Raw genomic sequence first — 23702 nt, 5'->3', positions numbered from 1 at the left:
TCCGCTAATGTGCGGGGCATTTACTGGTAGTCACTAGGTGCAGGGTAGATTGGTAGGAAGGGAGGAGGTGAAGACTGAAGTAGTTTGGGACATACAGTTTAAGATTAATTTTTAAACAGATGAGTAGAAATAACTAAGAAATGGATAGACGAACTGGAGGACTCAAATGCTATATTCACCATCAGGGATGAGGATGCGCAATTAGGATGCTCATGTCATGTTTTTGCTGAATCCAAACTATTTGCCAGCATTTCTTTTTATTTCTTTCCTTTTTTTTTTTTTTTGAGCTCTCATGAGCCATCAGTTGCAACAGCCTAGGACAAATTAGCAATGAGATTGACATAATATATTCTGGTCTATAGTTTCTACACTGTTATTCACTCTCCTAAAAAACTGGGTCAATACTAGTAATGCTCCTGTCTCCTGAAATCACTCTTCTTCAAAATCCTCCAAACATAAAGGAGCCTGCTATCGACCTATCCAAGTCTTTCCAGTGCCTTCAGATGCCAGCCCTCTACCTTTGAGAGTAGTAGCTCATTGAAGCAGTTATCATCCTCTATCGTCTCATATATTGAGCTTCTTTTCCAATATGATAAAAGACAAGGTGACACTTTCCTGGACAATTCTTCATTAAGTCAACTAGGAGACAGGGACCATTTCTTGCTCTCTTCTCTAAATGTCCCCTCTGCTGACTAACCCATTCTTTGTGACCTGAATGTAAATGAAAGGGTTTTTGTGTGTGTGACTTTAACATTTTCCTGGTTCTCTCAAGGTTCTAGATTACTGTTACATTGTCTTTATTCACGATGTTGTATTTATTTCTGTTGCTACCATTATGTCGTTATCAGGTGTCATCAAGTCCATTTACAGTCTTACAGATCTCGTGTGACAGAGTAGAGCTGCCTCCACAGATTTTTCTAGACTGTACTCTCTACTTTTTAAATATAAACCATTTTATTAGGACACAATACGGACACCGTACAATTCAATAATTCAACCATACCAAGAAGTGTTGTACAATCACTGTCATAATTAGCTTTAGGATATTTTCTCCCCTCTTGTACTTCTTGATCTTAGCTCCCCATTTGCCCCCAAACACCCTTGCCATACTCCCCAGGAACCTTTAATCTAGTTATCATTTCTATAGATTCACCCAACCTGGGTTTAATATACAAAAAAAGAATAATACATAACAAAAAATGAAGGACACTACCAACAGTAACAAAATACAACAGAGATATCCTAATTTGAAAAAAAACAGAAAATATTAATATTTAGAGCAAACTCAAAATGTGTCAGAGGGGAGATCAAATGATAAGGTATTAGATTTTTACCTAATTACATCTGTCGTAATCTACTTTTCAATGTGTTCTGTCTAATAGCAATGACATGCACATCCCTGATCCACGTTCAGGGGGAATTGGTGGGAGGCTTCATCCACATGTATTTCTTCTTCACTTATTAAACCAAACACCAAACAAACAAACCCCCCTGTTAGTAGTAGTGCCCAAAAGGGAGAAACCAAATGTTACATGTTAGCCATTCAAATCAGATGTTTCTTCTTCATCTGCTACAGTAATCTCTACAGTACTCTGCCTGATGACCAGGCCATTCTCATCCGTTGCTTATGGCCAGAGGCTCACTGGCGGCTTATTCTATGTGTAGATCCTGCAAATGTATTTTGGTCTTCCATGGACATCTATAGCCTACTTCAAACCAGAATTTCATAACTTAAACGCTGATGTAATTCCCTCTTTTGGACTTCAAATATATGGTTTACAATCCTTTGATCGCACAGGTTGGTGTGCTTCTTCCTTGTGGTCTTTGTTGATGTCCTTAGATGGCTGCTTGTTTGAAAATAAGACTTTATGATCTCAGATGCTATTCGTTCTGGTAGGCGGGCACCATCTATTTTCCTCACCATACTTTGCTTTAGGAACCATATCTTCCATGTTCTCTTTATGAGGGTTCATATGTAGCAGGGTCATCTTGTAAGAATTAATTGTTCTTAGACTGTAATCTTTAAGGGAAGAGATCTTCAAGTGAATCTAACTGGTAGGTTTGAACCACCAGCAATTTTGTAAGCAGCTGAATGCTTAATTGTTGTGCCACTAGGGATCTTTATGCAATGAATAACTTTCTTAAGTACTAATACATTGTTTTAAGATTTTTTCCAGTTATGACCTCATTTTTTCACGTGTGTATACTATGTGGTCATAATTTTATTATCATTATTCTAAGAAAATGCTCTCATTGATTCAATTCTTTAGTCAACAATTATCTACGGAGTTTAGCACCGTAAAGCACATTAAAAGAGAAAGACAAACTAACAGACCAGGATGGGAAAAAGTTATGTCCTGGTGAAATGCCACAAGAGAAATGAAGTCTTGTGGGAATTCAGAGGAGACCGGTTTTCTCACTCACAAGAAACAGCAAAGTGGAGATGAGAGGGTGGATGGGAGAGGTCCTTGAATAAGATAGATAAGAAAGACGAAGAAGTATATTTGTATGTTATGTGTGCATGTGTGAGAGAGAGAGATGTGGTGTGATACAGTGGTGGCAGTGGTTGAGGGAGAGGCAGGATATTGATATTCTAGGTGGGAGAAACAAGGGGTATTATCAAAGAGCAGTTTTAGTGAGATAGTAATTTGGGTTTATTCTGGGTTTTTTTATTCCTCCTCCCTAATGTCCTTTTATTATCTTCGTTTTTCAAATTTTCAGATATGTCAATTACGATACTTTTACTGAAAGCACTATTCACACAATACCTTCTTTCACTTACTTTTTCTACCAGCGTTCTTGCCCAAACCTCGTGCCTACATTTTCTCTGGAAGTTTGGCGAAAGTGAGAGATAAATTGATAAATTCAGAAAGTGGATCTTGCAGATGCTGGATGGATATTTCACTTGGGGAAGGCATACGTCATCTTTATAACGTTCAAGGACCATTTTCTGTGAGGAATCTACCGTATGCAGTGGAATGAAACAAGACTGAGTGGAAGAAGTCATAGGACCGCTTCCAATATCAATAGTGCCTCAACATATGATCTAGAAAAATCACATACCTACTCTGGGCTTTTGTTGCCTCTTCCATCCTATGACAGATCAGAATTCTTAAACAAAAGGACAACTTGAGTTGTACTTTGGGAATTATGATGAAAGGTTTTCAATAATTTAATAGTTGGATTCAATTCCTGTCTCCTCCATTTTCTGTTCAGACCCCTCTGTCATTTTATGATCTTAGGAATCCCAAATTGATGAAATTGAGAATGCTGCATATCTTGTCTCAGCCTCGTTCTTCGGGTTCACTGTGATTAAGTGGCAGCAGGGATAAACTAGTGGACTCAGGATCTTTTCATGGACAGTCTGCTCTGAGTCCCTACTCTGGGAAGAAGGAGCAAAGATTAGCAAAGCTCATCACACTCCCGACATTCCTGGTTTGGGCGCCTGTTAGCAGCTAATATCCTATCTGCACCACTAGGGCTAATTATAAGTAAACTAAGGCTACTCCAAGTGTGTGCTTGTGTCTGATCAGTCCTGGGCTTTCTTGACGAAATGTGATGTGTAACATCAAGGGCCACGCAAACTTGAGAAGTGGTGGCTTTAAAATCCTCAGGTAATTGTCCTTTCCTGAGGAAATACTTTTTTTTAAAGTGTGTTGGCAATAACTCATTTCACAACTCATTTTCTATTCAACAAATATCTATTGATTGCCAACTGGTTACCACAAAGTTATGTGCTGGAGATACCTAGAGAATAAAACACATTTAAAGAAGATATAATAGTTCTTATGGAACTTAGGGAATGACCAATAATGAGAATGAAATATAAGTACTGTATTAATATTATAGGTGGGGATAAGTGTCTCTGAGAAAAGTAAAACAGGGAAAGGGAATAGGGTTTGCCCCTAGGTGGTGAAATGGTTTACCCTCCAACACCAACCTAAAGGTTTGAGGCACCCAGCAGAGATAGACAATAAAGTCTGGCAATCTGCTTCTATTAATGCTGCCGGCAAGAAGACCCGAGGAAGCCGTGTTCTTTTGTTACCCACGGATTTCTATGAGTCAGAATCGATTCCAGGATGCTGGCAACAATAACAACAACAGTGTTAGACACATGGATCGGGAAGTTTTTCAGAGAATGAGCTAACGAGCACTTAAGGAACATCAAGAACTCTGCGATGTGCCTTTTTGAGGAACTGTGTTCCAGGGAACCCAAGAGTGACTGCAGAGAGGCAGGAGCACATTTAAATGCACAAAGATTAGCAGATAATTAAGAATTAGTGTAACAGAGTAGTAAAGAAAAGACCGTGTTATATAAGATTAGAAGGCAATGGAGAAAGTTTCCTGTAATGAAGGATTTTGTAGACTTTTCTAAAACATTAACTGATTCTGAATGAGGCAGTAAACTCTTGGAGGGGTGTTATTTGCTTTAAAATTTAACAGAATAATTCCTAAAATAAAATTAAATGTAGTTTTCTTAGTTACATAATGTTGACATTGCAGAAATACCCCAAGTCGTGACTTTAAAGAACAGAAACTACAATTCTGGAGGTTAAAAGTCCAAATTTGGGTCTTGATCATGTCGATTTTACCTGAGTCTTTCATCTACTGTCTGTTGCCTGCTGCTGGTCCTTGGCATTTCTTTTCCTGTAAATGAGTCGTCATCTGTTGACAGTCTTCCCGGGCTGTCTATGTGTGCAGCAAACATCTTTGTTTTCTTCCTTTTATTATCATAACTATGACATATCTTAAAACACAGGATGTACAAAGAGCTTGTGTGCTTTCAGTTGTATCTGTTAATTGTATCATTCATGCAATTCTATGAAATATGATTCCAGCGCTTGCTGCATGTATGTATACTGGAAACGACATCTTCTTCAGGACATGTATATGGTTGCCATGTTGACAAAGGGTGGACTGTAATGGTTAGTGGGCTTGCCTATTGTTCTCAATGGCACGCCAAGCTGAGTCTAGTTGCCATCAGGTCTATATTTCTACCAGCCCTTACTTTAGAAGGCTATACTAAAACATTATACTTCAAAGAAAAAAATCTTAAGAGACTTTGAATAATTCCATCATACATGTCATAATAACAATATATATTTAAAATTCTTTATAGCAAAACTACTTCTATCCTAATGTGAGCCATTCACCATGTTTTCTTTCTAATCATGATACTCAGGAATGGCAGGGACCTAAAAATAAATGATCTTGAATCCACACATTTTTATTCTCAACACTTTCTTTAAACCATTCCTTTTAGATTTGTCCTTCTTCTCAGTACACTCCCAATGCCTCAACCAAATTCTCCCCAAAACTCTAGGAGAGAAATGCTGTACACCTCCAACAAGTAACTAAATTTAAGAGGATCCAGACTCTGTATGGCTCAAATAGGTAATTCGTTTAAATTTGGTACATGCTTGATAGTGTTTTCTTGTCTCAGAGAGAGAAGGAAAATAAAGTGGGAAGAAGAGAAGAATGGAAAGAAAGATGACGGGAAAGAAAATGACAAAGGAAAGAGGAAACTGGGTGGGGAAGATGGAAAACAAAGAAAGGAAATGAGGAAGGAAAAAAGCACATTAATTGAGCCAAGGATTTTAGATGGGCAGTTTCATGTACAGATAAATGAACCTATAAGTCTTGTCTTTACACATGAAAAAAGAACAACTCTTTGGTTCTGATAGTTGGGTTTTGTGTCAGATTGGCAGGGCCTGGATTCTCAGTGGGTTGGCATTTAAGACCTAGAAATCCCCTGTGAAGTGACCTAACACCACCTAATCAAGTTCATAATTGATTATACCACAAAGAACCAATCAATTGTAAGAAGATTAGGGTGGAATACAACAGTTGATACCTTAACTCAGACAATAACTCTGATGTAATTGAAAGGAAGTTCGAACAGGAGTGTGGCCTGCTTCTAATACAAGTGGACACTGTGGGAAAAATTGCTAGTTTTTGCTGAGTCTGGATCATGCATCTGGCTCATCAACCTCTGGTACTCTGGACTTGAGCCCAAAGTCTCCCATATTCCCTGCTGGTCTTCAGAGTCATCGGGGCTTGTCATCTGACTCACTGAGGTTGGATTCATTTGCTTTCACAGCCACCAGCCTTTGATTTTCCCATCGTTCTTGGGTTTATCAACCCTCTCAACCACTTGAGTGAGGAGAAGTCTACAGTTTCTATTCTGATTCACAAACTTGAAACCTGCTTGGACTTGGACTGGCCCATTTATACAACTGTGTGAACATTTTTTGGATATAAAATTCCTTCTCTGTATATACACTGGTTTTGCTTCCCTAGTGAACCCGGCCTACGGCATTTGCTACTAAAAATGGTTCTAGGGAAACAAAATTATAGGGAGAAATTTTGAAAAGAGGTTCTCATATATGATGAGTTTTTAAGGCACAGGCAAATCTACCTCTATTAGTACTGATAACAACCCTACATCTACTACTAAAGAGAGTTAATCCATAACACGGTAGGGAAAAGTTAATACAAAATATATCAGCACAGATATATGAAATATTGGTGAGAATTGAGACTGAGTGGTCCTGTTTTTGATATTTTTAAGGAATTTTGCCAGGATGAGAAGTATAAGGAGGTTGGTTGGTTGATTGGTTGGTTGGTTGGAACTGCTTATAATAGACAAAGTGGTAAAGAAAAGAAATGAGCTCAGACAGTGAAATCACAGCTGAAGTACCAGGTAAAATCCCTCCATGTTTGTACTTATGCCTTGAAAAATAGATATGTATATTTATTATAGTAACAGAACTGATATTGTCCCAAACCATATAAGTGTCTGAATTACTATGCCAACTGAATTTCCCACCTCAAATGGTATCCGGTGTTAAAATGAGCTCATTGATTGGGCAGAAATGAGACCCTAAAATGTGAGATGGGGATATATGAGCAAATAATTAGGAAAATGGGAATATTGGTCCCCTAAACTACCCTTCCCACCTGAAAAGATGACTCTGAATTTGCCTGCCAATCGATTATCAGTAAAACTTCATCTTACATACTTTGAAGGTGTCATCAGGAGAGATCAGTCCCTGAAGAATGACGGCATATTGGTAAAAGGAGCAAAAAGGAGGAAGGCCCTTCAGGAGATGGATTGACACTGACACCGTAGCTGCATCAATGGGTTCAAGCAGAGGAATGTTTGTCATAATGGAGCAGGACCGGGCAGTGTATCATTCTCTTGTGCATAAGGTCTGAATGGCATATAACAATAACAACCACAACACGTTCCCCTCCATCCACATTTGAGATTAGCCCAAGTGTGCATGCTGATGTGGTACCTGAGACATTGCCTGAGGCAGATCCCTTATAAAACCTTGTTGAGTGTTCCCAGGAAACACCCTTACCACTTATTCTCGCCTCTGGGCCTATCACTAGATTTAAAGTGTCACCTCCACATAAAACAAAATGAAATAAAAAGCCACTTCAGTGCCATCAAGTCCATGCTGATTCAAAGCAAGCACAGGGTAGAACTATCACTGGGACGTTCCTCAGCAATAGCTCTTTATAGGAGTAGACAGGCCCACCTTTCTCCATTGGAGCTGTTGGTTGTTTCAACCTGTTGACCTTATTGTTAGAAGACGAACACATAACCACTATGCCACCAGTGTCCCTCAACTTAAGTTCCAGAAGGCCACCATCGGGGAAATGCAAATGATGACCAGGGAAGAGGTGCGCTCTACTCCTAAAAGACTTCCAGAGTTTTCTATTATGTACAAACAAAAACCTATAGAATATATGCAATGGTTATTAAGGGCATGTGGTAGTTTTATAATCCTTTGTCAATTTGAAAATATTAAGAATGAAGGGGTAGAGTCTATTTTGTCAATTGAGTCATAGCCAATGAAGCCTCTGTGTGAGCATGGCATTGCCCTGAGGATTCTGGGAATTCCTGTATTTCCTCCTTGGGGCCTGGAGGCATTCTCTCTCTCTGCTTACTCCCTGAAAGACACTCTACTGATAAGACACATGACACTATGCTGATAGACCCCGTGCCCTGGGAACTGGAGGAACCACGTGGAGACCCCTGCCAGTGCTGAGATGTTTCTACTGCCACTGGATCCACAAGACTTTGCATCCACTGGCCTGTGACCTTCCTGCATTCAGCATCATTGTATGTGCTTCATGAATCTGAAGAGGACTTTATAGATTGCTATTGGACATATGGGTTAATATCAGACTTATGGACTTGATCTGGACTGGACTGGGATGTTTTCTCAATATTCAATTGCTCTTGTATATAAAGCTCTTTTTTATACACATGAGTGTCCATGAGTTTGTTTCTCTAGTCCACCTGGACTAAGACAGTGTATAAAATAATAGTGCAGGAATATAATATTGGCTCAGACTAAAATACTTCTCAAACAAAATTTCGTGTAAGACTTAAAAAAACATTTTATTGTGATTTGCATGAAAGCTTGAGTAAATTGTGTGTGCATTTCATTTTATGGCATTGAAAGCAGTCTCCATGGTATAACAGCACTCTTCCTGCCCGTCTGTTTTTCCTGTGCATTCTTACATTTTCAGCTGTCTTCCTAGGCATCTCATGTGGCTGATTGTATGAATGCGTGTATATCTCCTTAGTATTATTGCTCACCCTTTATGACTATCTGTTGTTTAATCACTCTTTATTTTTAAAAATGTGGTCATGCTGATAAAACAAAGTTGGATATCACATGATAGAATTTTGAAATACCGACCATTTCTTCATCACAAATACTTTTTTTTGTCAACAGCACAAAAAGAAAATGTGCATCTCCAGATGGAATATACAGAAATTAAATGTACTACATCTATCTGTAAGACATGATGGAGAGCCTCTCTAACAGCACGTCAAGATAGACCAGGGACTGAGTGTGGAACGGACCACAGATTGCTTACATGTAAGATCTAGTTGAAGCTGAAGAAAATTTTAAAATGTCCATAAGAGCCAAAAGATGACCTTGAGTCATATCCCACCCGAATATTGAAAACACCTCAAGAACAGAAATGATGCATTCAACACAGTGAGGGAAGACCTGATGAGCAGTGAGATGACATCAAATATAATAAATGAAGAAAAAATTTTTAAAAAGATAAAATCTCAATGTGGAAGTAGACATGAGAAAAGACTCTGAAACGTGCTCTGAATTGCAGAGTAGCTAAGGCCTTTGGAGGAAAGAATGAACTAAGGAGCTGAACAGAAAAGGGCAGCTCAAGAAGACAAAGTAAAATATTATTTTTAAAATGTGCAAAGACTTAGAGTTAGAAAATCCAAAAAGAAGAACCCAGTTGGTATAACTTAAAGAACTGAAGAAAAAGCTCACCCATCAAGTTGCTATATTTGAAAACTGTAGGAACAGATATTGAATGATGTAATAATGATAAAAAGAAAACAGAAAGAGTATACAAAGTCATTGTTCCCAAAAAAGGAATCAACCCTTTCAGGAGAACCAGTATCACTAAGAATTAATGATATTTAAGGAATAAGTCTCATTGAAGGCATTAGTCAAAACATGCTTCAAAAAATTGGCGCTATACCAATTGAAATGCTCCATCTAGTTGATGAAACATTGGAAGCACTCACTTGCCTAAGCTAAGGAATAGGGATGACAGCTACGTGGTTAACTGATTAGAAGATTTCTATATTTGTATCCCTTCCAGAGAAAAGTGACTCAATAGCATGTGCACATTGTAAAACAATATTGTTAATATCACAGGCACACAACACTTTGCTGAGGAACATCCAACAATGGACAGGGAGATGCCAAAGGTTCAGGCCAGATTTAGAGCAAAGGATATAATTTCTGATGGCAGATGGTTCTTGTCTAAAAGCAGAGAATACCAAAAGATGCTTCTTTGTGTTTTGTTGACTGTGCAAAGGTATTCAACTAAGTCAATCAGAAAAAAATATGAATAGGCTTAAGAAGAGAGAATTCCAGAACACTTCATTGTGATCATGTGGAACTTGTACATGGTTCAAGAGACCAGTTGTTCAAACAGAACAGAGGAATATCCATAGCTTACAATCAAGAAGTATGGGTGGCGAGCTTAAATGCTCTAGCCATATTTATTCAAGCTGTATGTTTAGCAAATAATTAGTCTCCATCTTACACATAGAATGATGCATGACCATGATATTCAAAATCAAAATCCTCACACCTGGACCAGTAGGTAACATCATGATAAATTGAGAAAATATTCAAGTTGTTAAAGATATCATCTTTTCTGAGTTCACATTTAAAGCTCATGGAAGCAGCAGCCAAGAGATCTAAGGAGGTATAACATTGGGTGCATCTGCCGCACAAGACCTCTTAAAGTGCTGAAAAACAAGGACTAAAATTCATATGTGAAAGTGGGACATTGTGTAAGGGAGATCGAAAAACAATCAATGTATTTGAATTATGAAACTGCCATAGACTGCCAAAAGAACAAACAAATCTGTCTTGAAAGAGGTTCAGCCAGAATGTTCCTTAGAAGCACGATGATGACACTTTTTCTCAAGTACTTAGGGCATGTTTTCAGGAGAGGCCAGTCCCTGGGAAAGGACATCACCATTGGTAGAGGGGCAACCAAGCAGCCGAAGACCCTCGATAAGATGGACTGACACAGTGGCTGCAACAAGGGACTCAACCTTAAAAACAACGGTGAGGATGGCTGCAGAACTGGGCCAGGTCTCATCCGCCTGCACACAGGGTCGCTCCCTATGCTTTAGAACTGCCAACTGGACTGAACTTAAGGAGAATAAGAACACCGAACAGGCTAAGAAGGCAAGTTAGTTCTGTGGGTTGCCCATTGGATTGCTTGGTCGTTCCAAACCACCCGTCATTCAGAGGGAGAAAGATAAGGCTTTCTGCTACTGTGAAGATCTACAGTCTCAAACCCTGTATAGGACCAAGATAAGTAAAGATCAGCTAGATGATGTCAGGAGTTTGTTGGGGGTTTATTATAAGTGGTCTTGTTTCACTTATTTCCTTTTCAGAGATCTTGTTGTCGATGTTAAAAGACTCCGACTGATTTTTTATGTTGTTCTTGACTTGCCACTTTGCTGAATCTTTCAATTGGGTCAAGTAGCTTTCTTGCCAAGTCTCTGGAACTTTCTATGTATAGGTAATATCATCTGCAAATGAAGATATTTCATTTCTTCTTTACCAATGTAGATAACTTTTATTTCCCTTTTCTGCTTTATTGCCTTTGCTAGGACTTTCAATGCAATATTAAATAAGTGTAGTTACCAAGGACATCCTATCTGGTTCTGATTTGCAAGGAGAATATTTTAGTCAAACTCCATTGAGAATTATTCTGGTCATTGGTTTTGAGCATAGGGTCTTACTTATGTTGAGGAATTTGCCTTTTATTCCTATTTTACTAAGATTTTTATTAGTAATGTATATTGGACTCCACTCCATCAAAAGCTTTTTTTACATCTACTGATACAGTCATGTACTTTTTTCCCTTTGTCCTATTTATGAAGTGAATTATATTTATTGTTTTTCTAATGGGGAACCATATTTGCATACCTGGTATAAATCCCACTGGGTTGTAATATATTATTATTATTTTAAACATGCTTTTTATTTCTATTGGCTAGGATGTGTTCAGAATAGTTGAATGCATGTGCATGAGAATATTGGTCCAAAATTTTCTTTTCTATAGTGTTGTTTTTGACTGGCCCTAATATTAGATTTTTGCTTACATCCATTCCAAAGTTATGGCAAGGTTTGTGTAGAATTGGTGTCATACCTTGTCTTGTCTTTTTAGTAGAATTTGCCAATGAAAAGCTTGTTGATACAGATTTTTTTTATTGCTTTGCAGAGGTTTTGGCTTTTAAATGACCTACTCAATTTCTACTCTTTTGAACATTTTATTATGGATTTGATGGGTGTTCCTATTCCAGATCATTATTTTTGTATTCTACTATTAAAACAACTTATCAAATCATCTAATGGCTTTTCCTGCCACATCTTTTTTTCCCTCAAATGTTTTATTAGCATATAATTCAAATATTATGCAATTCAGTAGTTAAATCACATCAACAAATATTGTACAAATGGAAGTAGCAATACCAGGAGGATAGATGGAAGATGGGAGGAGAGAAGAGGAAGGGGTAACTGATCACAATCTCAATGATGGATGCATACCCACCACCACCACCACCATCACCACCCCCCCACCCCAGGAGGATGAATAACAGAAACATGGGTGAAGGGAAACAGCGGTCAGTATAAAATATGAAAACAATATACCCCTGGCTATGGGCAAGAGACACCTGATTGGTGGTGGTGCTCTTATATGACTGGCAGCCATTTGTTCATCCTAGCTTGATGCCTAAATCATGGCCAGAGCTGTTTCATGCCTAGGACACATTAAAAATATGTATATATATGAAAACAATAACAACTTATAATTAATCAAGGGGTCATTAGGGTGGGGGTAGGGAAAAAAGAGGAGCTGATAGCTAGTGCTCAAATAGAAAGTAACTTTAGAAAATGATGATGGCAATATATGTACAAATATGCTCGATATAATTGATGTATAGATTATTGTAAGAGTCCCCAATAAATAAATAGATTGATCGATAGATAGAAAAAATAAAGCAGAATTACTATTAGAAAAGAAAGAACACAATGTTGTACAGTTATCACCAAAATCAATTTAGGACATTTTCTTCAACCTTGTGCTCGTCATTATTAGCTCCTCATTTCCCCAGCTTCCCCTGCCAGACCCTTAAGAGGCCATGGTTACAGCTACTATCTCTATAGCGTTACTTATATTGGATTTCATATACAGTAAAACAGTTTAAAAATTAACAAGAATATCAAATAAGACAAAGCCCTTAATAAAAAAGAAAGGACAAAAATATTAATAACTAGAACATATTTAAATATATCACAAGGAAGATCAAATGATAGCAGCCACTCCTTATTTTACTCTTTTCTCCTAGAATAGCATCTTCCATGTCACTTTAGCTAGCAATTATGTACCATATAGCTTATTGCTTGTCTTTTCTACCCTTCCCTGGACCTCTGGTAAGTATGAAATTCTGTTTCTTTTGGTGTGAAAAGCATTGTGTTAGTCTGGGTAATCTAGAGAAACAAATCCACAGAAACTCATAGATGTATAGAGAGAGTTTTATATAAAGGGTAAGTGTACATTCAGAAAACATACTAACCCAATCCAGTCCAAGCCCATAAGTCCGACTTAGCTCGTATGTCTGAAACTGATCTACAAAGTCCTCCTCAAACTCACAAAACACACACAATGGTGCCAAATGCAGGAGGATCACAGGGTAGAAAGTATTTAAATCCAGTGGTGGTGTAAGCATCTCAGCATTGATGGATTCTCCAGCACCCAGGACTGCATCAGGGTAGGTCCAGGTGGCTTCTCCTCAGGGATGTCTTTTTCAGTTTCTTCTATTGTTATGAGTGTGTTCAAATTTTCTACCTCAATTTATGTTAGTTTAAACAGGTTATATGATACTAAAAAATTGACCATTTCTTTCTAGTTTTCCATTTTTGGGGGGATAACATCTATTTCCATTGTTATCCTTTGCGTTTTATTTATTTTCAGCGTGACATAACCCATTTTATTTTTTATTAATGTCATTTGCATCTCCTCTTTCTTTTTCTTTGTAAGATTTGCCAAAGATTTGTAAATTTTGTTAATCTTTTCAAAGAACCAACCTTTAGGCTTTTTGTTCTTTCTATCATTATTATTTCCTTCCTACTGGAGATCGTAGGCTATTGTTTGCTGATACTCTTCTAATTGTTGAAGGTGTTGAGTCAACTTGATTTTGATGGTTTCTTCATTTTTGATACATGCAGATATTAATATAAATTAAACTGAGCCCTGGTTTTTCTATGTCCTAAATATTTTTGTATGTTTTATTTAAATTTAATTGTTCTTATTTCAAACTTTATTTATTCTATTACCCAGTAGTATTTTAATTGGCACACTATTCAGTTTGATTGTATTTTGATTTTCTCCCCTCCTCTTCCTGTTAATTATTTATAATTTATATAACTGAAATTTGAGAAGAAACTTTGTATTATTTAATTATCTTAAAATGTGCTGTAAAAGCATTGCTTTGTGATCTAATATATGATCTCTTCTGGAGAATAATGTATATGCACTTGAAAACATCTAAAACTCAAACTGACTGCCATTGAGTCAATGCTGACTCACTGGTAACAGGAGTAAAAGGGCTAGTCTTCCACCTATGGAAATGCTGATGGTTTCAATCTGCAAACCAATCAGATCACAGTGCTACTGATACCCACTCCCTCACCAAAGCGCCCTTTGAAAAGAATGGTAGTAAATTTTTGTTGGAGGGGGTGTCAATGAGGTCAAGGATGTTGATTGTGCTGTTTAGATCTTTTGGATGTTTACTGAATTTCTTTCTAGCTGTTCTAACCACCAGAATTATAATAAAACTGGGAAGAGATAGCCTTTTCAGCAAATGGGGCTATGAAACTGTATCTCCATATACAAAAGAATATAGCAGAGCCCATATCTCACACCATACACAAAAATTAGCTCAAAAGGATTAAAGACTGAAATATAAACTCTAGATCTATTAAAAAGATCATCAATGAAAACTTAGGGACAAACTTACGGGCTCTAAATAAGACATAAGCATACTAACAAACATAATGAAAACATCCTCAGAAAAGAAGACAAAATGAAGGACTGGGATGGCCTAATATATAATTAATATTTTAATTATTAGTAATTAATGTCAATATTATATCTATATAAATGTCATATGTACATATAAACACCAGAAAACTTCATCCAAAGGATAAAAAGAGAACCCACAGACTGAAGAAAACTTGGCAATAAATTCTTAGATAAAAAGCTGATCTCTAAAGTCTATAGACAACTGCAACATCTCAATAAGAAAAACACAACTAATCCAGTTTAAAAAGGGGCAGGAGAAATAAATAGATATTTCACCCAATATTACATTTACGAAGGCAGCAATAACCTGAAGAAATACTTATGGTCATTTACTATAAGAGAAATGCAAATTAAAATTATAATGAGATATCACCTCACACACAATGATAGCAAAATTCAAAATCAAAACAAAACATAGAAAATTAAAAACAGGATTAGAACCCTCTTGCACTACTGGTGGGATTGTAAAAAGTATGCAGCCACTTTGAAAAATACTATGGAGCTTCCTTAGACAAATGCATATAGAAATACTAAATAAGCCAACACTCTCTCTACTCCGTATATATCCCAAAGCAATAAAGAAAAAACATGAACGGATATATACACACCCATGTTTTTTGTAGTTGTAGCCACAATAGCAGAAAGATAGAAACAACCAACATGCCCATCTGTGAAGAATGGAAAAATAAACCCTAGTAAATACACAGTGGAGTAATATGCATCATCAGAAAACTGATGAAATCTAGGTAAGTTTTATTCCACAACAAATAATTAAAACCAAAAATTGTGTGTTGAAAAGTCGTAATAATAATGAGGAGTGTCTTTGTCACATTTCAATTTTATTGATCTTTAATTCTTGTTTAATGAGGCTTTTTCATTGAGTGCATAGATGTAGATTATTGTTATTCCTTCTTACTATTTTGATCCTTTAATTATTATTTTATGCCCTTGGCATACTATATGATGCTTTTTTGTCTTAAAGCCTATTTTATCAGAACTTAATATTGCCACTCCTGCTTCTATTCTATTTACCATTTGTTTGATATATATATATATATATTTTTTTCATTCTTTGATTTTAGTTTGCTTTTTATCTTTGTGTCTTAAGTGGATCTCTTGAATGTTGATTAGTACTGTTTCCTTACCCATTCTGCAACTCTCTTTCACTTTACAGGTGCATTTAATTCATTTATTAAGTATAATTATTGATAGGTATGAATTTACTATTGCCATTCTCTTGTGTTTTTCATTATATGATGACTGTTTTACTCCACATATTTTTCTGTTCTGACCAGATTTTTTTACCAGATTTTCTTTCCGTGTTTTTTATTGCTGTTACTTTTGTGTTTACTACATACTTATGCTTTTATTTCCATTTGATAGTTTATTAATTTAATTTTCAGTTACCCTGTAATATATTTTATATTCAAAAATTTAAAACAATTGGTCTATCTTGATATCATCTTGACTTCCTGTGTTAGTCCAGGTAGACTAGAAATAAATCCAGGGAGACTCATATGTGTATAAGAGCTTTATATACAAGAGCAATTGAAAAATCATTGGAGCCCAGTTCAGATCAAGTCCATAAGTCCAATATTAGCCCATATGTCCAATATCAATCTATGAAGTCCTCTTCAGACTCATGAAACATGCATTGATGCACATACAATGATGCTGAATGCAGGAAGATCACAGGCCAGTAGGTGGGTGGTCCTGTGGATCCAGTGGCATAAGCATTTCAGTACTGGCAGGGGTCTCCACGTGGTTCCTTCAGCTCCAAGACTGACTGCCATCAGCCTTTCCCCATGCATCTTCTCAACAGGGATGCCTCACAGGGAGTCTGAGGGTGTCCTGCCTCCAGCAAGCTATTTATTTCCTTAGCACCTCCAAATGAGGTCATTAAACTGTGTTCTGATTGACAGGCTAAACTCCACCCCTTCACTCTTAATCCTCAAACTGACACCAGATTATGTAACTACCACACTTCCTGTCCATGCGGAAACTCTGCAATTATAGAATTTAGCTCTACTTAATATTTTGTAGCTGTTTTCTCTTACAGATTGCAGTTTGGTTCCCCATTATCAGTTTTATAAATTTATTTTATTTTTGAGAATGATTTTTCCAGGCTGTTTTACTGGTGATCTTATCATATGTCTTAAACTCATTGTTGTCTGACATTGTGGGCTCTCTTTCTTAAGCTTCCATTTTAGCATGTCCTGTCAGGTTGGTGTGATTTTTAAAAATTCCCTTAATAGCTGCCTGTTTGTAATTGATGTAACTTCAATATCATATTTGAGGGACATTTATTATGGATATATACTTATTGGTTGTCAATGTCTTTTTATTTTCCTGCCCATCCCCTACCTTTCTTATAGATTTATATATGTTATCCAATTTCTTTCCTGACTGCTGGTTTCTGCTGAAAATTCAGATGTTAATCTTACTGGTTCTCCTATGTAGGTAACATTTAATTTTTCATGAGCAGCTCTAGGGATTTTTAAGATTGTATTAGATTTGAGGGAAGTTTTGTTATGATAATGCTTGGTAATTTGGGGGTTGGGTCCTTGCCTGTGTGGGGTTTGTTGAGATTATTGGATGAACATTCTTTTATATGTTATATTAGGGATGTTTGTCTAGCAACAGTTCTCTTTGTGATATTTTTGCTTCTGTTTGATTTTGCTTGTTTGTTTTTGCCTCCTCCAATCCTGGAATTCTGATCACATATAAATTTTATATTTTAGTAGGCACCACATAATTCGTAGGTGCTCTTCATTTTCCTTCATTATTTAATTTTTTTTCTTCATAGAAATTGATTTCAAGGTTTTTATGCACTAATTCATTGATTCTGTCTTCCTTTGATTCAGGTCTACTCTTTTGTCTTTCTAATATGTCATATATCACTAACATTTTAATGTTAATTTTCTGGATTCTAATTGCTGCTTTTATATGATTTTCAACTAGCTATTCATCTTGTCATTTTGCTCTGGTATTGTTTTCCTGAGTTGTTCTAAGTTATTGTCTGTATTTCCTTTAACTTGTTTTTTAGAGGATATTATATATAATAAGGCATAAACTATGTTATGCCAGATTTTCCCAAGAAGACCTTCTTGTTCTTGGTGGCCGTTGACTTGAGCCATCTTATCCTGTTTCTTTGTTGGAGTTGAAGGCATCTGTTACTTTGGAGACATTTTGGTATTATTGCATTTATTTGGTGATCATGTGATAGCTTATTTGACAGGTTTTGTTATATTACTTCTTTGCTTTAATAATGTCTGGGTCCGCAGAGGAATCTTGCGAGTTTGCATTGGTTTGACTGCCTCAATCTTTGAGTGGGTGGTGTTAGTGGTGGAATATTGAATGTGAGCCTCTGCTGGTTGTGAAGAGCAATTGCAGGTGGGGATGAGCAGGTGTCCACTATTTGTCATCTATCCAGTGGTGCTCCAGTAAATGGTAGTGCTTGCCTGATGGGTGGGGCAATACGTGGCAGGTTTGGCATCTGTATGTGACTTGCTTCACTCCAGATTTGTGTAACCCAACTTCTTGGTCTCACTGGGGATTCTATGAAATTGGCTTCTCCTCCTCTGTGCAAGTTGCCTTCTGTCTCTCAGAATGATCACCCTATGTTGGGCCCCCATTAGATGTCTCTCTTCAATCAATGCTTTCTGCCTTTCTCATTTGGTATTTGATATCATTTTTAAACTTTTTATTTAGTGTACAGAATTTAAGCATTTATCATCTGATTCTATTGCACTTGTGTCTTTCTTATAGAAATCCTGGGTAGTGTGTCACCCATTCTGTCTCCTCCCTGCACAATCTTTTTCTACACACTTGTTTCACTGCTTCTCAAATTTCCTGACAGAAGATCTCAAGGACCCAGTTCACATGTCCACATGCCCTCACACATTTCACCTAAAGGAAAATAATCAATGCGTCTGAAGCTAAATTTAAAATTCTCAGCAAATAAGTGTAGCTGACCTGTCTTGTGTAAGGGTATTCAATGTATAACCTAGTTAACACTGTCTGAACTTTCCCATTCAGCCCATGAAGAAGAAATATTCTACAGTTTTTAGAATTGAGAATTTTTGTGTGCTTGTCCTAGGATCATCCAAATAGTTAAATGCTCAACTACTGGCGAGAAAGTTGCTTTACCAAACTCAGAAGTGCCTCAAAAGACAGATCTGGCAACTTGTTTCACAATGGCCACACCCTTGAAAATTCTCTGTAACAATTGCTGGTATATTTTTCCATCTTTATGATTCAGTGACAACCACTAGAACAGTGTACCACATGTGAAAAGATCTACTATACTTGCCATTAAGATACAGAAGAGTGAAGTGATTTTCCCAAAACCCCGGAATCAGCAGTCAGCATGACAAAAATGGAATACGGGATTTTGAAATGGAAACTTTAGCAAAAGTAAGTTCTTCATCTGGGAGGACTTCTAAGGTGAGGGAGGGAGAGGAGTCTATAAAAGATTCTATGGAAACTCATTAAAGGAAAAAGGTGGGAGGTCTGTTTGGGAATGTTTACTATTAAGTTATATTTAGGACAAAGTTCAAAGGGTGAAATGGAGACAAAATAGAGGTCATCCCAATCATTCAGTCAGGGAAAACAAGAAAAACTATTGACTTGAATAAACTACAAATGGAAAAGAGTGAGTGAATCCAATAGAGATTTCTAAGGAAGAAATCATCAGATTTGGGGGTAACAATGGTTGAGAATAGAAGACATGTCAAAGAAGACCCTTATTTTCCTATTCAGGAAGGCCACTTGCTGTTCTACAAGCTTGCTGTCACCTGCTGACTCCTTTCTGAAGGAAGCCAGAGTCAACCCTCCATTGGGAGACTGACAATCTGTCCAACAAATCAGGACAGCTCACAGCCTGTGATTTGAGATGCTGCCAGTGCAGGTGTATCAGTCTGTTACAGCTCTTTCTTTTCACAGTGAAGGTACAAAGTAAAGGGCTCTGAGCATGCTCTAGGCAAAGCATATTTCATCGTGAAGCTGAGGAAGAAAAAGGTTCACCTGTCACATCATCAATGCCAGTCTTTTAAGAGCATTGATACAAGAATAAAGGAAAACAAGAGCTCTGATTCTTTTGTTTCGAGTAACGTACTGGGTGTGTGTGTGCCACCTGGCTGGACTTGCATCAGGGAGAGGAAGCCCAGGAGATAAGTTGGCTGAAAAGCTTTTGATAAGATATTTTTTGCAGATAATCAAATAACTGGAAAAGCATCATGAACAAGAGAAGGGTGTGCACTTTGATCTTGAAGACACAGAGCAAGCAAAGATGTGACAGAGAAGAGATGCTACCTCATGGAGACTGTTCTTAAGGAAAAAATCTTTGTTATTAAAAATTAAAATGCTGAGAGTTTGATGTGGTGGTCCCCAGTCTTCCTATGGGGAGATTCTATGTTGGAGTTCAGATCACTATGACTCTGGAGTTGCTGTGAGCTTCTTTTTTCAGATGGCCAAGACACACAGAGTGACAAATTAATGGCCAAAGCAAACTGAAATGATGTAGGAATCTACAGCGGAGACCCAGCCCATGGGCTACTATGTGAAAGCCCATTCACATATCTTCAATATAGTAGACACCAAATAAATTCTTAGTTTATTTCTTATTTACTTAGTGTTGCTATAGCAGAAATATCACCGAGGGATGGATATTAGAACAGAAACTTATTTTTCCAGAGTCCTGGTGGCTGAAAGTATGAATCAGGGCCTCGACCATGTCCATCCATGGTCTCCTGCTCTCCAGCGTTCCCTCATGTTTGGCTTCTTCTTTCTGACTGAGAGATAGTAAATAAGTATTGCTACTAAGGTTTCTATTCCAATGTGCACTGATTGTTTCAAAACAAAACATGTGTAAACATGGGTCTGTGATCAACAGATGTCTGCAAACAATTTCTGATCAGGAATACTCTTGTTTTAGTCTCCTTAAGAGCGGTACAGATGGGATCTGGAAACACAGGGAATCTAGGACAGATGAACCCCTCAGGACCAATGGTGGGAGAGGGGAGACCGGGAGGGAAGGAGAGGTATAAAGGGAGAACTGATCACGGGGATCTACATATAACCTCCTCTCTGGGGGACGGGCAACAGAAAAGTGGGTGAAGGGAAACACCGGGCAGTGTAAGATAAGATAAAATAATAATTTATAAATTACTAAGGGTTCATGAGGGAGAGGGGAGTAGGTTGGAAGGGGGATGGAAAAACGGAAAATGAGGAGCTGATTCCAGGAACCCAAGCAGAAGACAAATTTTGAGAATGATGAGGGCAACGAATGTATAAGTGTGCTTTACACAATTGATGTATGTAAGATTATGATAAGAGTTGTATGAGCCCCAATAAAATGATTTTTAATAATAAAAATGTTGCAAAGAGATCACCTAACTCAATAGCTGATTTTTCCATCAATCTTTTAAGGAAGATTATAAAAAATGAAAATGATTTAAATGAAACAAATCATAACCGGAGATAAATCCTAGGTTTTCCAATGTGCTCCAAAGAGCAAGCTCTAACCCAAGCAGTGACTTCCGAGGTGACCCACTGATCCAGTGGATATACATTTAAGGTAGAGAAGTCAGTGGAACAGGTAATGACATCAACCAGAGAAACTCTGTTTTGGGATTTCCAAGATGTAATATCGATGAATTTTCTCAAAGCATGCAGTATGAGCTCACAGGCTTAATCAGAAGAAGTGTTTTTTGTTTTGTTTTGTTTTGTTTTAAGGGAATACTCTGTTGGTGTGAAGAAGCTAAGGAACTTGTGCTAAGGAACTTTTTCGATGACAGGGAGCCTGCTCATTCTTGCAGGCTAGCAAGGACTGTAATAAGATAATTTAATTGGAAGACCTTACTTCTTTTAACCCACTCCCCTGCTCTTGAGCCTTTGGACACCTTTTCATTTCCCAAACTCAAAGACATTGAAAAAGAACTTTATTCAAATTCCTCGAGGATGTCAAAACTGCTGTTTTGATGAGGTGCAAGTTGAAGATTGCAGACTTCTTTGGAGAAGAGGTAGAGAAATGGAAATATACCTTCAGGAGTGTGTGTAAACCTACATTGAGGATATGTTAAAAACAAAAACCAATAGCTTCAGATTTTTATATTTTTATTTAAATAACAGTTCTGTGATTTATAACAATAGTTTTTTACCTACTATTCTTCTTATAACCCAGACGTCATTAAGTTATGAATATATCTACCCCACACTGACATGACCTCATTAACAAAACAAAAGGAAAACTTGATTTCTCAACAGGATCACTTCCACTGGTATAGGGACCTGGTCTTCAATACATATTTTGAGAGGGACACAACTCAATCCACAAGAGACTCTGCTATTTTTCTCTCAACTATAGAGATACAAAGGGCTAACGGCGATTAGAGATAACAAAACAACACAAATGTCTGTTCTTGACAAGTTTGTAAGCTTGCTTCAAAAACAATAGTGACAAGATGTTTTAAATTTATGATGATAGCTACCCTTTATAGAGCACTTTACAGTTTATAAAAAGCATTTCAGGCATTATCTCATTTGGTTTCCACCACAAATAATGCACAGACAGGGAAAAGAAATGTCAGAGAAGTTCAATGAAATTCCTGAGCTATACATTTTCTAAATGATAGCATATCAATCATTCAGCCCATTATCTAGCACACATAGATGTTTACTAACTAAGCAACTATCATCTAATTAACTCTAACTCATACTGATCCTATTCAACAGAGTCGAATTTCTCCCTAGTAATTCTGAGGCTGTAAATTGTTATGGAAGCAGGCAGCATCATTTTAATCCTATAAAGTGGTTACTGGCTTTGAACTGACAATATTTCTGGTGTCACTCACTGCACCACTAGAGATTCTGGTCAATAAATAGTATCTTATTCCCCATCACAACTATTCCTAAAGGTTGATAATTCAAACCCACGCAGTGGCTCCATAATAGAAACTTCTGGTGATGTGCTTCCCTAAAGATTTAAGTTCACTGTCATCTGACTCATTGCAACCATAAGGACAGAGTAGAACTAAGCCTTTGTATTTTTGAGACAGTAAATCTTTAGAGGATCAGAAAGCCTCATTTTTATCCTGCCCCATATAACAACCTCAAAAAACCCCAGAGGGTAATTTTACTCTGTCACCAAGAAGAAGGAGAGAAAGGTGCCAGAATCCTCATGAGAAGGCCATGCCCACAAGTAGGCTCCATCAGGCTGTGAAGTGATTGACAGGCTAGACTCCATGCCTTCACTGTTTTATTTTGTTTGTTTGTTTGTTTAATCATTTGGTGGTGGTGGTAGGGCTCTTACAGCTCTTATAACAATCCATACATCAATTGTATCAAACATGTTGGTGCATATATTGCCATCATCATTTTCAAAGCATTGTCTTTCTACTTGAGCCCTTGGTATCTGCTTTTTCCCCTCCCTCCCCCATCATCCCACCTTTATGAACCCTTGATAAATTATAAATTATTATTTTTATATCTTGCACTGTTCGCTGTCTCCCCTCACCCAGGTTTCTGTTGTCCATCCCTCCTGGGAGTGGTTTTACTGATCAAAAACATATAACCCTTCACTCTCCATATCCTCAAGTTGACACGAGATTATATAACCACCACAGTGGAACTAGATCGCCATATGTCTCTCCCTCCCAATTAGATCTGCTGCTGTCAGGTGCCCTCCAGTCAGTGCCAACGCATAGGGATCCACGTGCCACAGAACAGACCATTACGGGCTCCTGTGGGAGCCACGGTGTCAACCCATCTTGTGGAGTGCTTTCCTGTTATTTACTGACCCGCCATAATGCCCTTCTCCAGGAACTACTCACTGCTGACACCCTGTCCATAGTATGAGACAAAGCCTCCCCATGCCTCTAAAAGGAACTTGGACTGAACTTCTTTCTTCTTTCCAGGCAAGTCTGTTGGTTCTTCTGGCAGCCCATGTCACTTGCAGTACTCTTCACCAATACCTCAATTCAAATGAATCCATTCTTCTTTGATCTTCCCTGTTAAATACCCCA

General features: G+C 37.5%; 1 protein-coding gene and 1 pseudogene across 2 annotated transcripts in view; both read left to right on the top strand.

Annotated features, from left to right (window-relative positions):
- The window catches only part of FSHR (follicle stimulating hormone receptor), a 281173-nt gene that overhangs the window by 32572 nt on the left and 224899 nt on the right, over nt 1-23702 (top strand). The window lies entirely within an intron of this gene.
- LOC142431238 (small nucleolar RNA SNORA48) lies at nt 12250-12368 on the top strand (annotated as a pseudogene).

Source organism: Tenrec ecaudatus, chromosome 17 (assembly GCF_050624435.1).
Source record: "Tenrec ecaudatus isolate mTenEca1 chromosome 17, mTenEca1.hap1, whole genome shotgun sequence".
Taxonomy (NCBI): Eukaryota; Metazoa; Chordata; class Mammalia; order Afrosoricida; family Tenrecidae; genus Tenrec; species Tenrec ecaudatus.
Note: the sequence above shows the minus strand (reverse complement) of the source record. Positions and strands in the feature narration are given on the sequence as shown.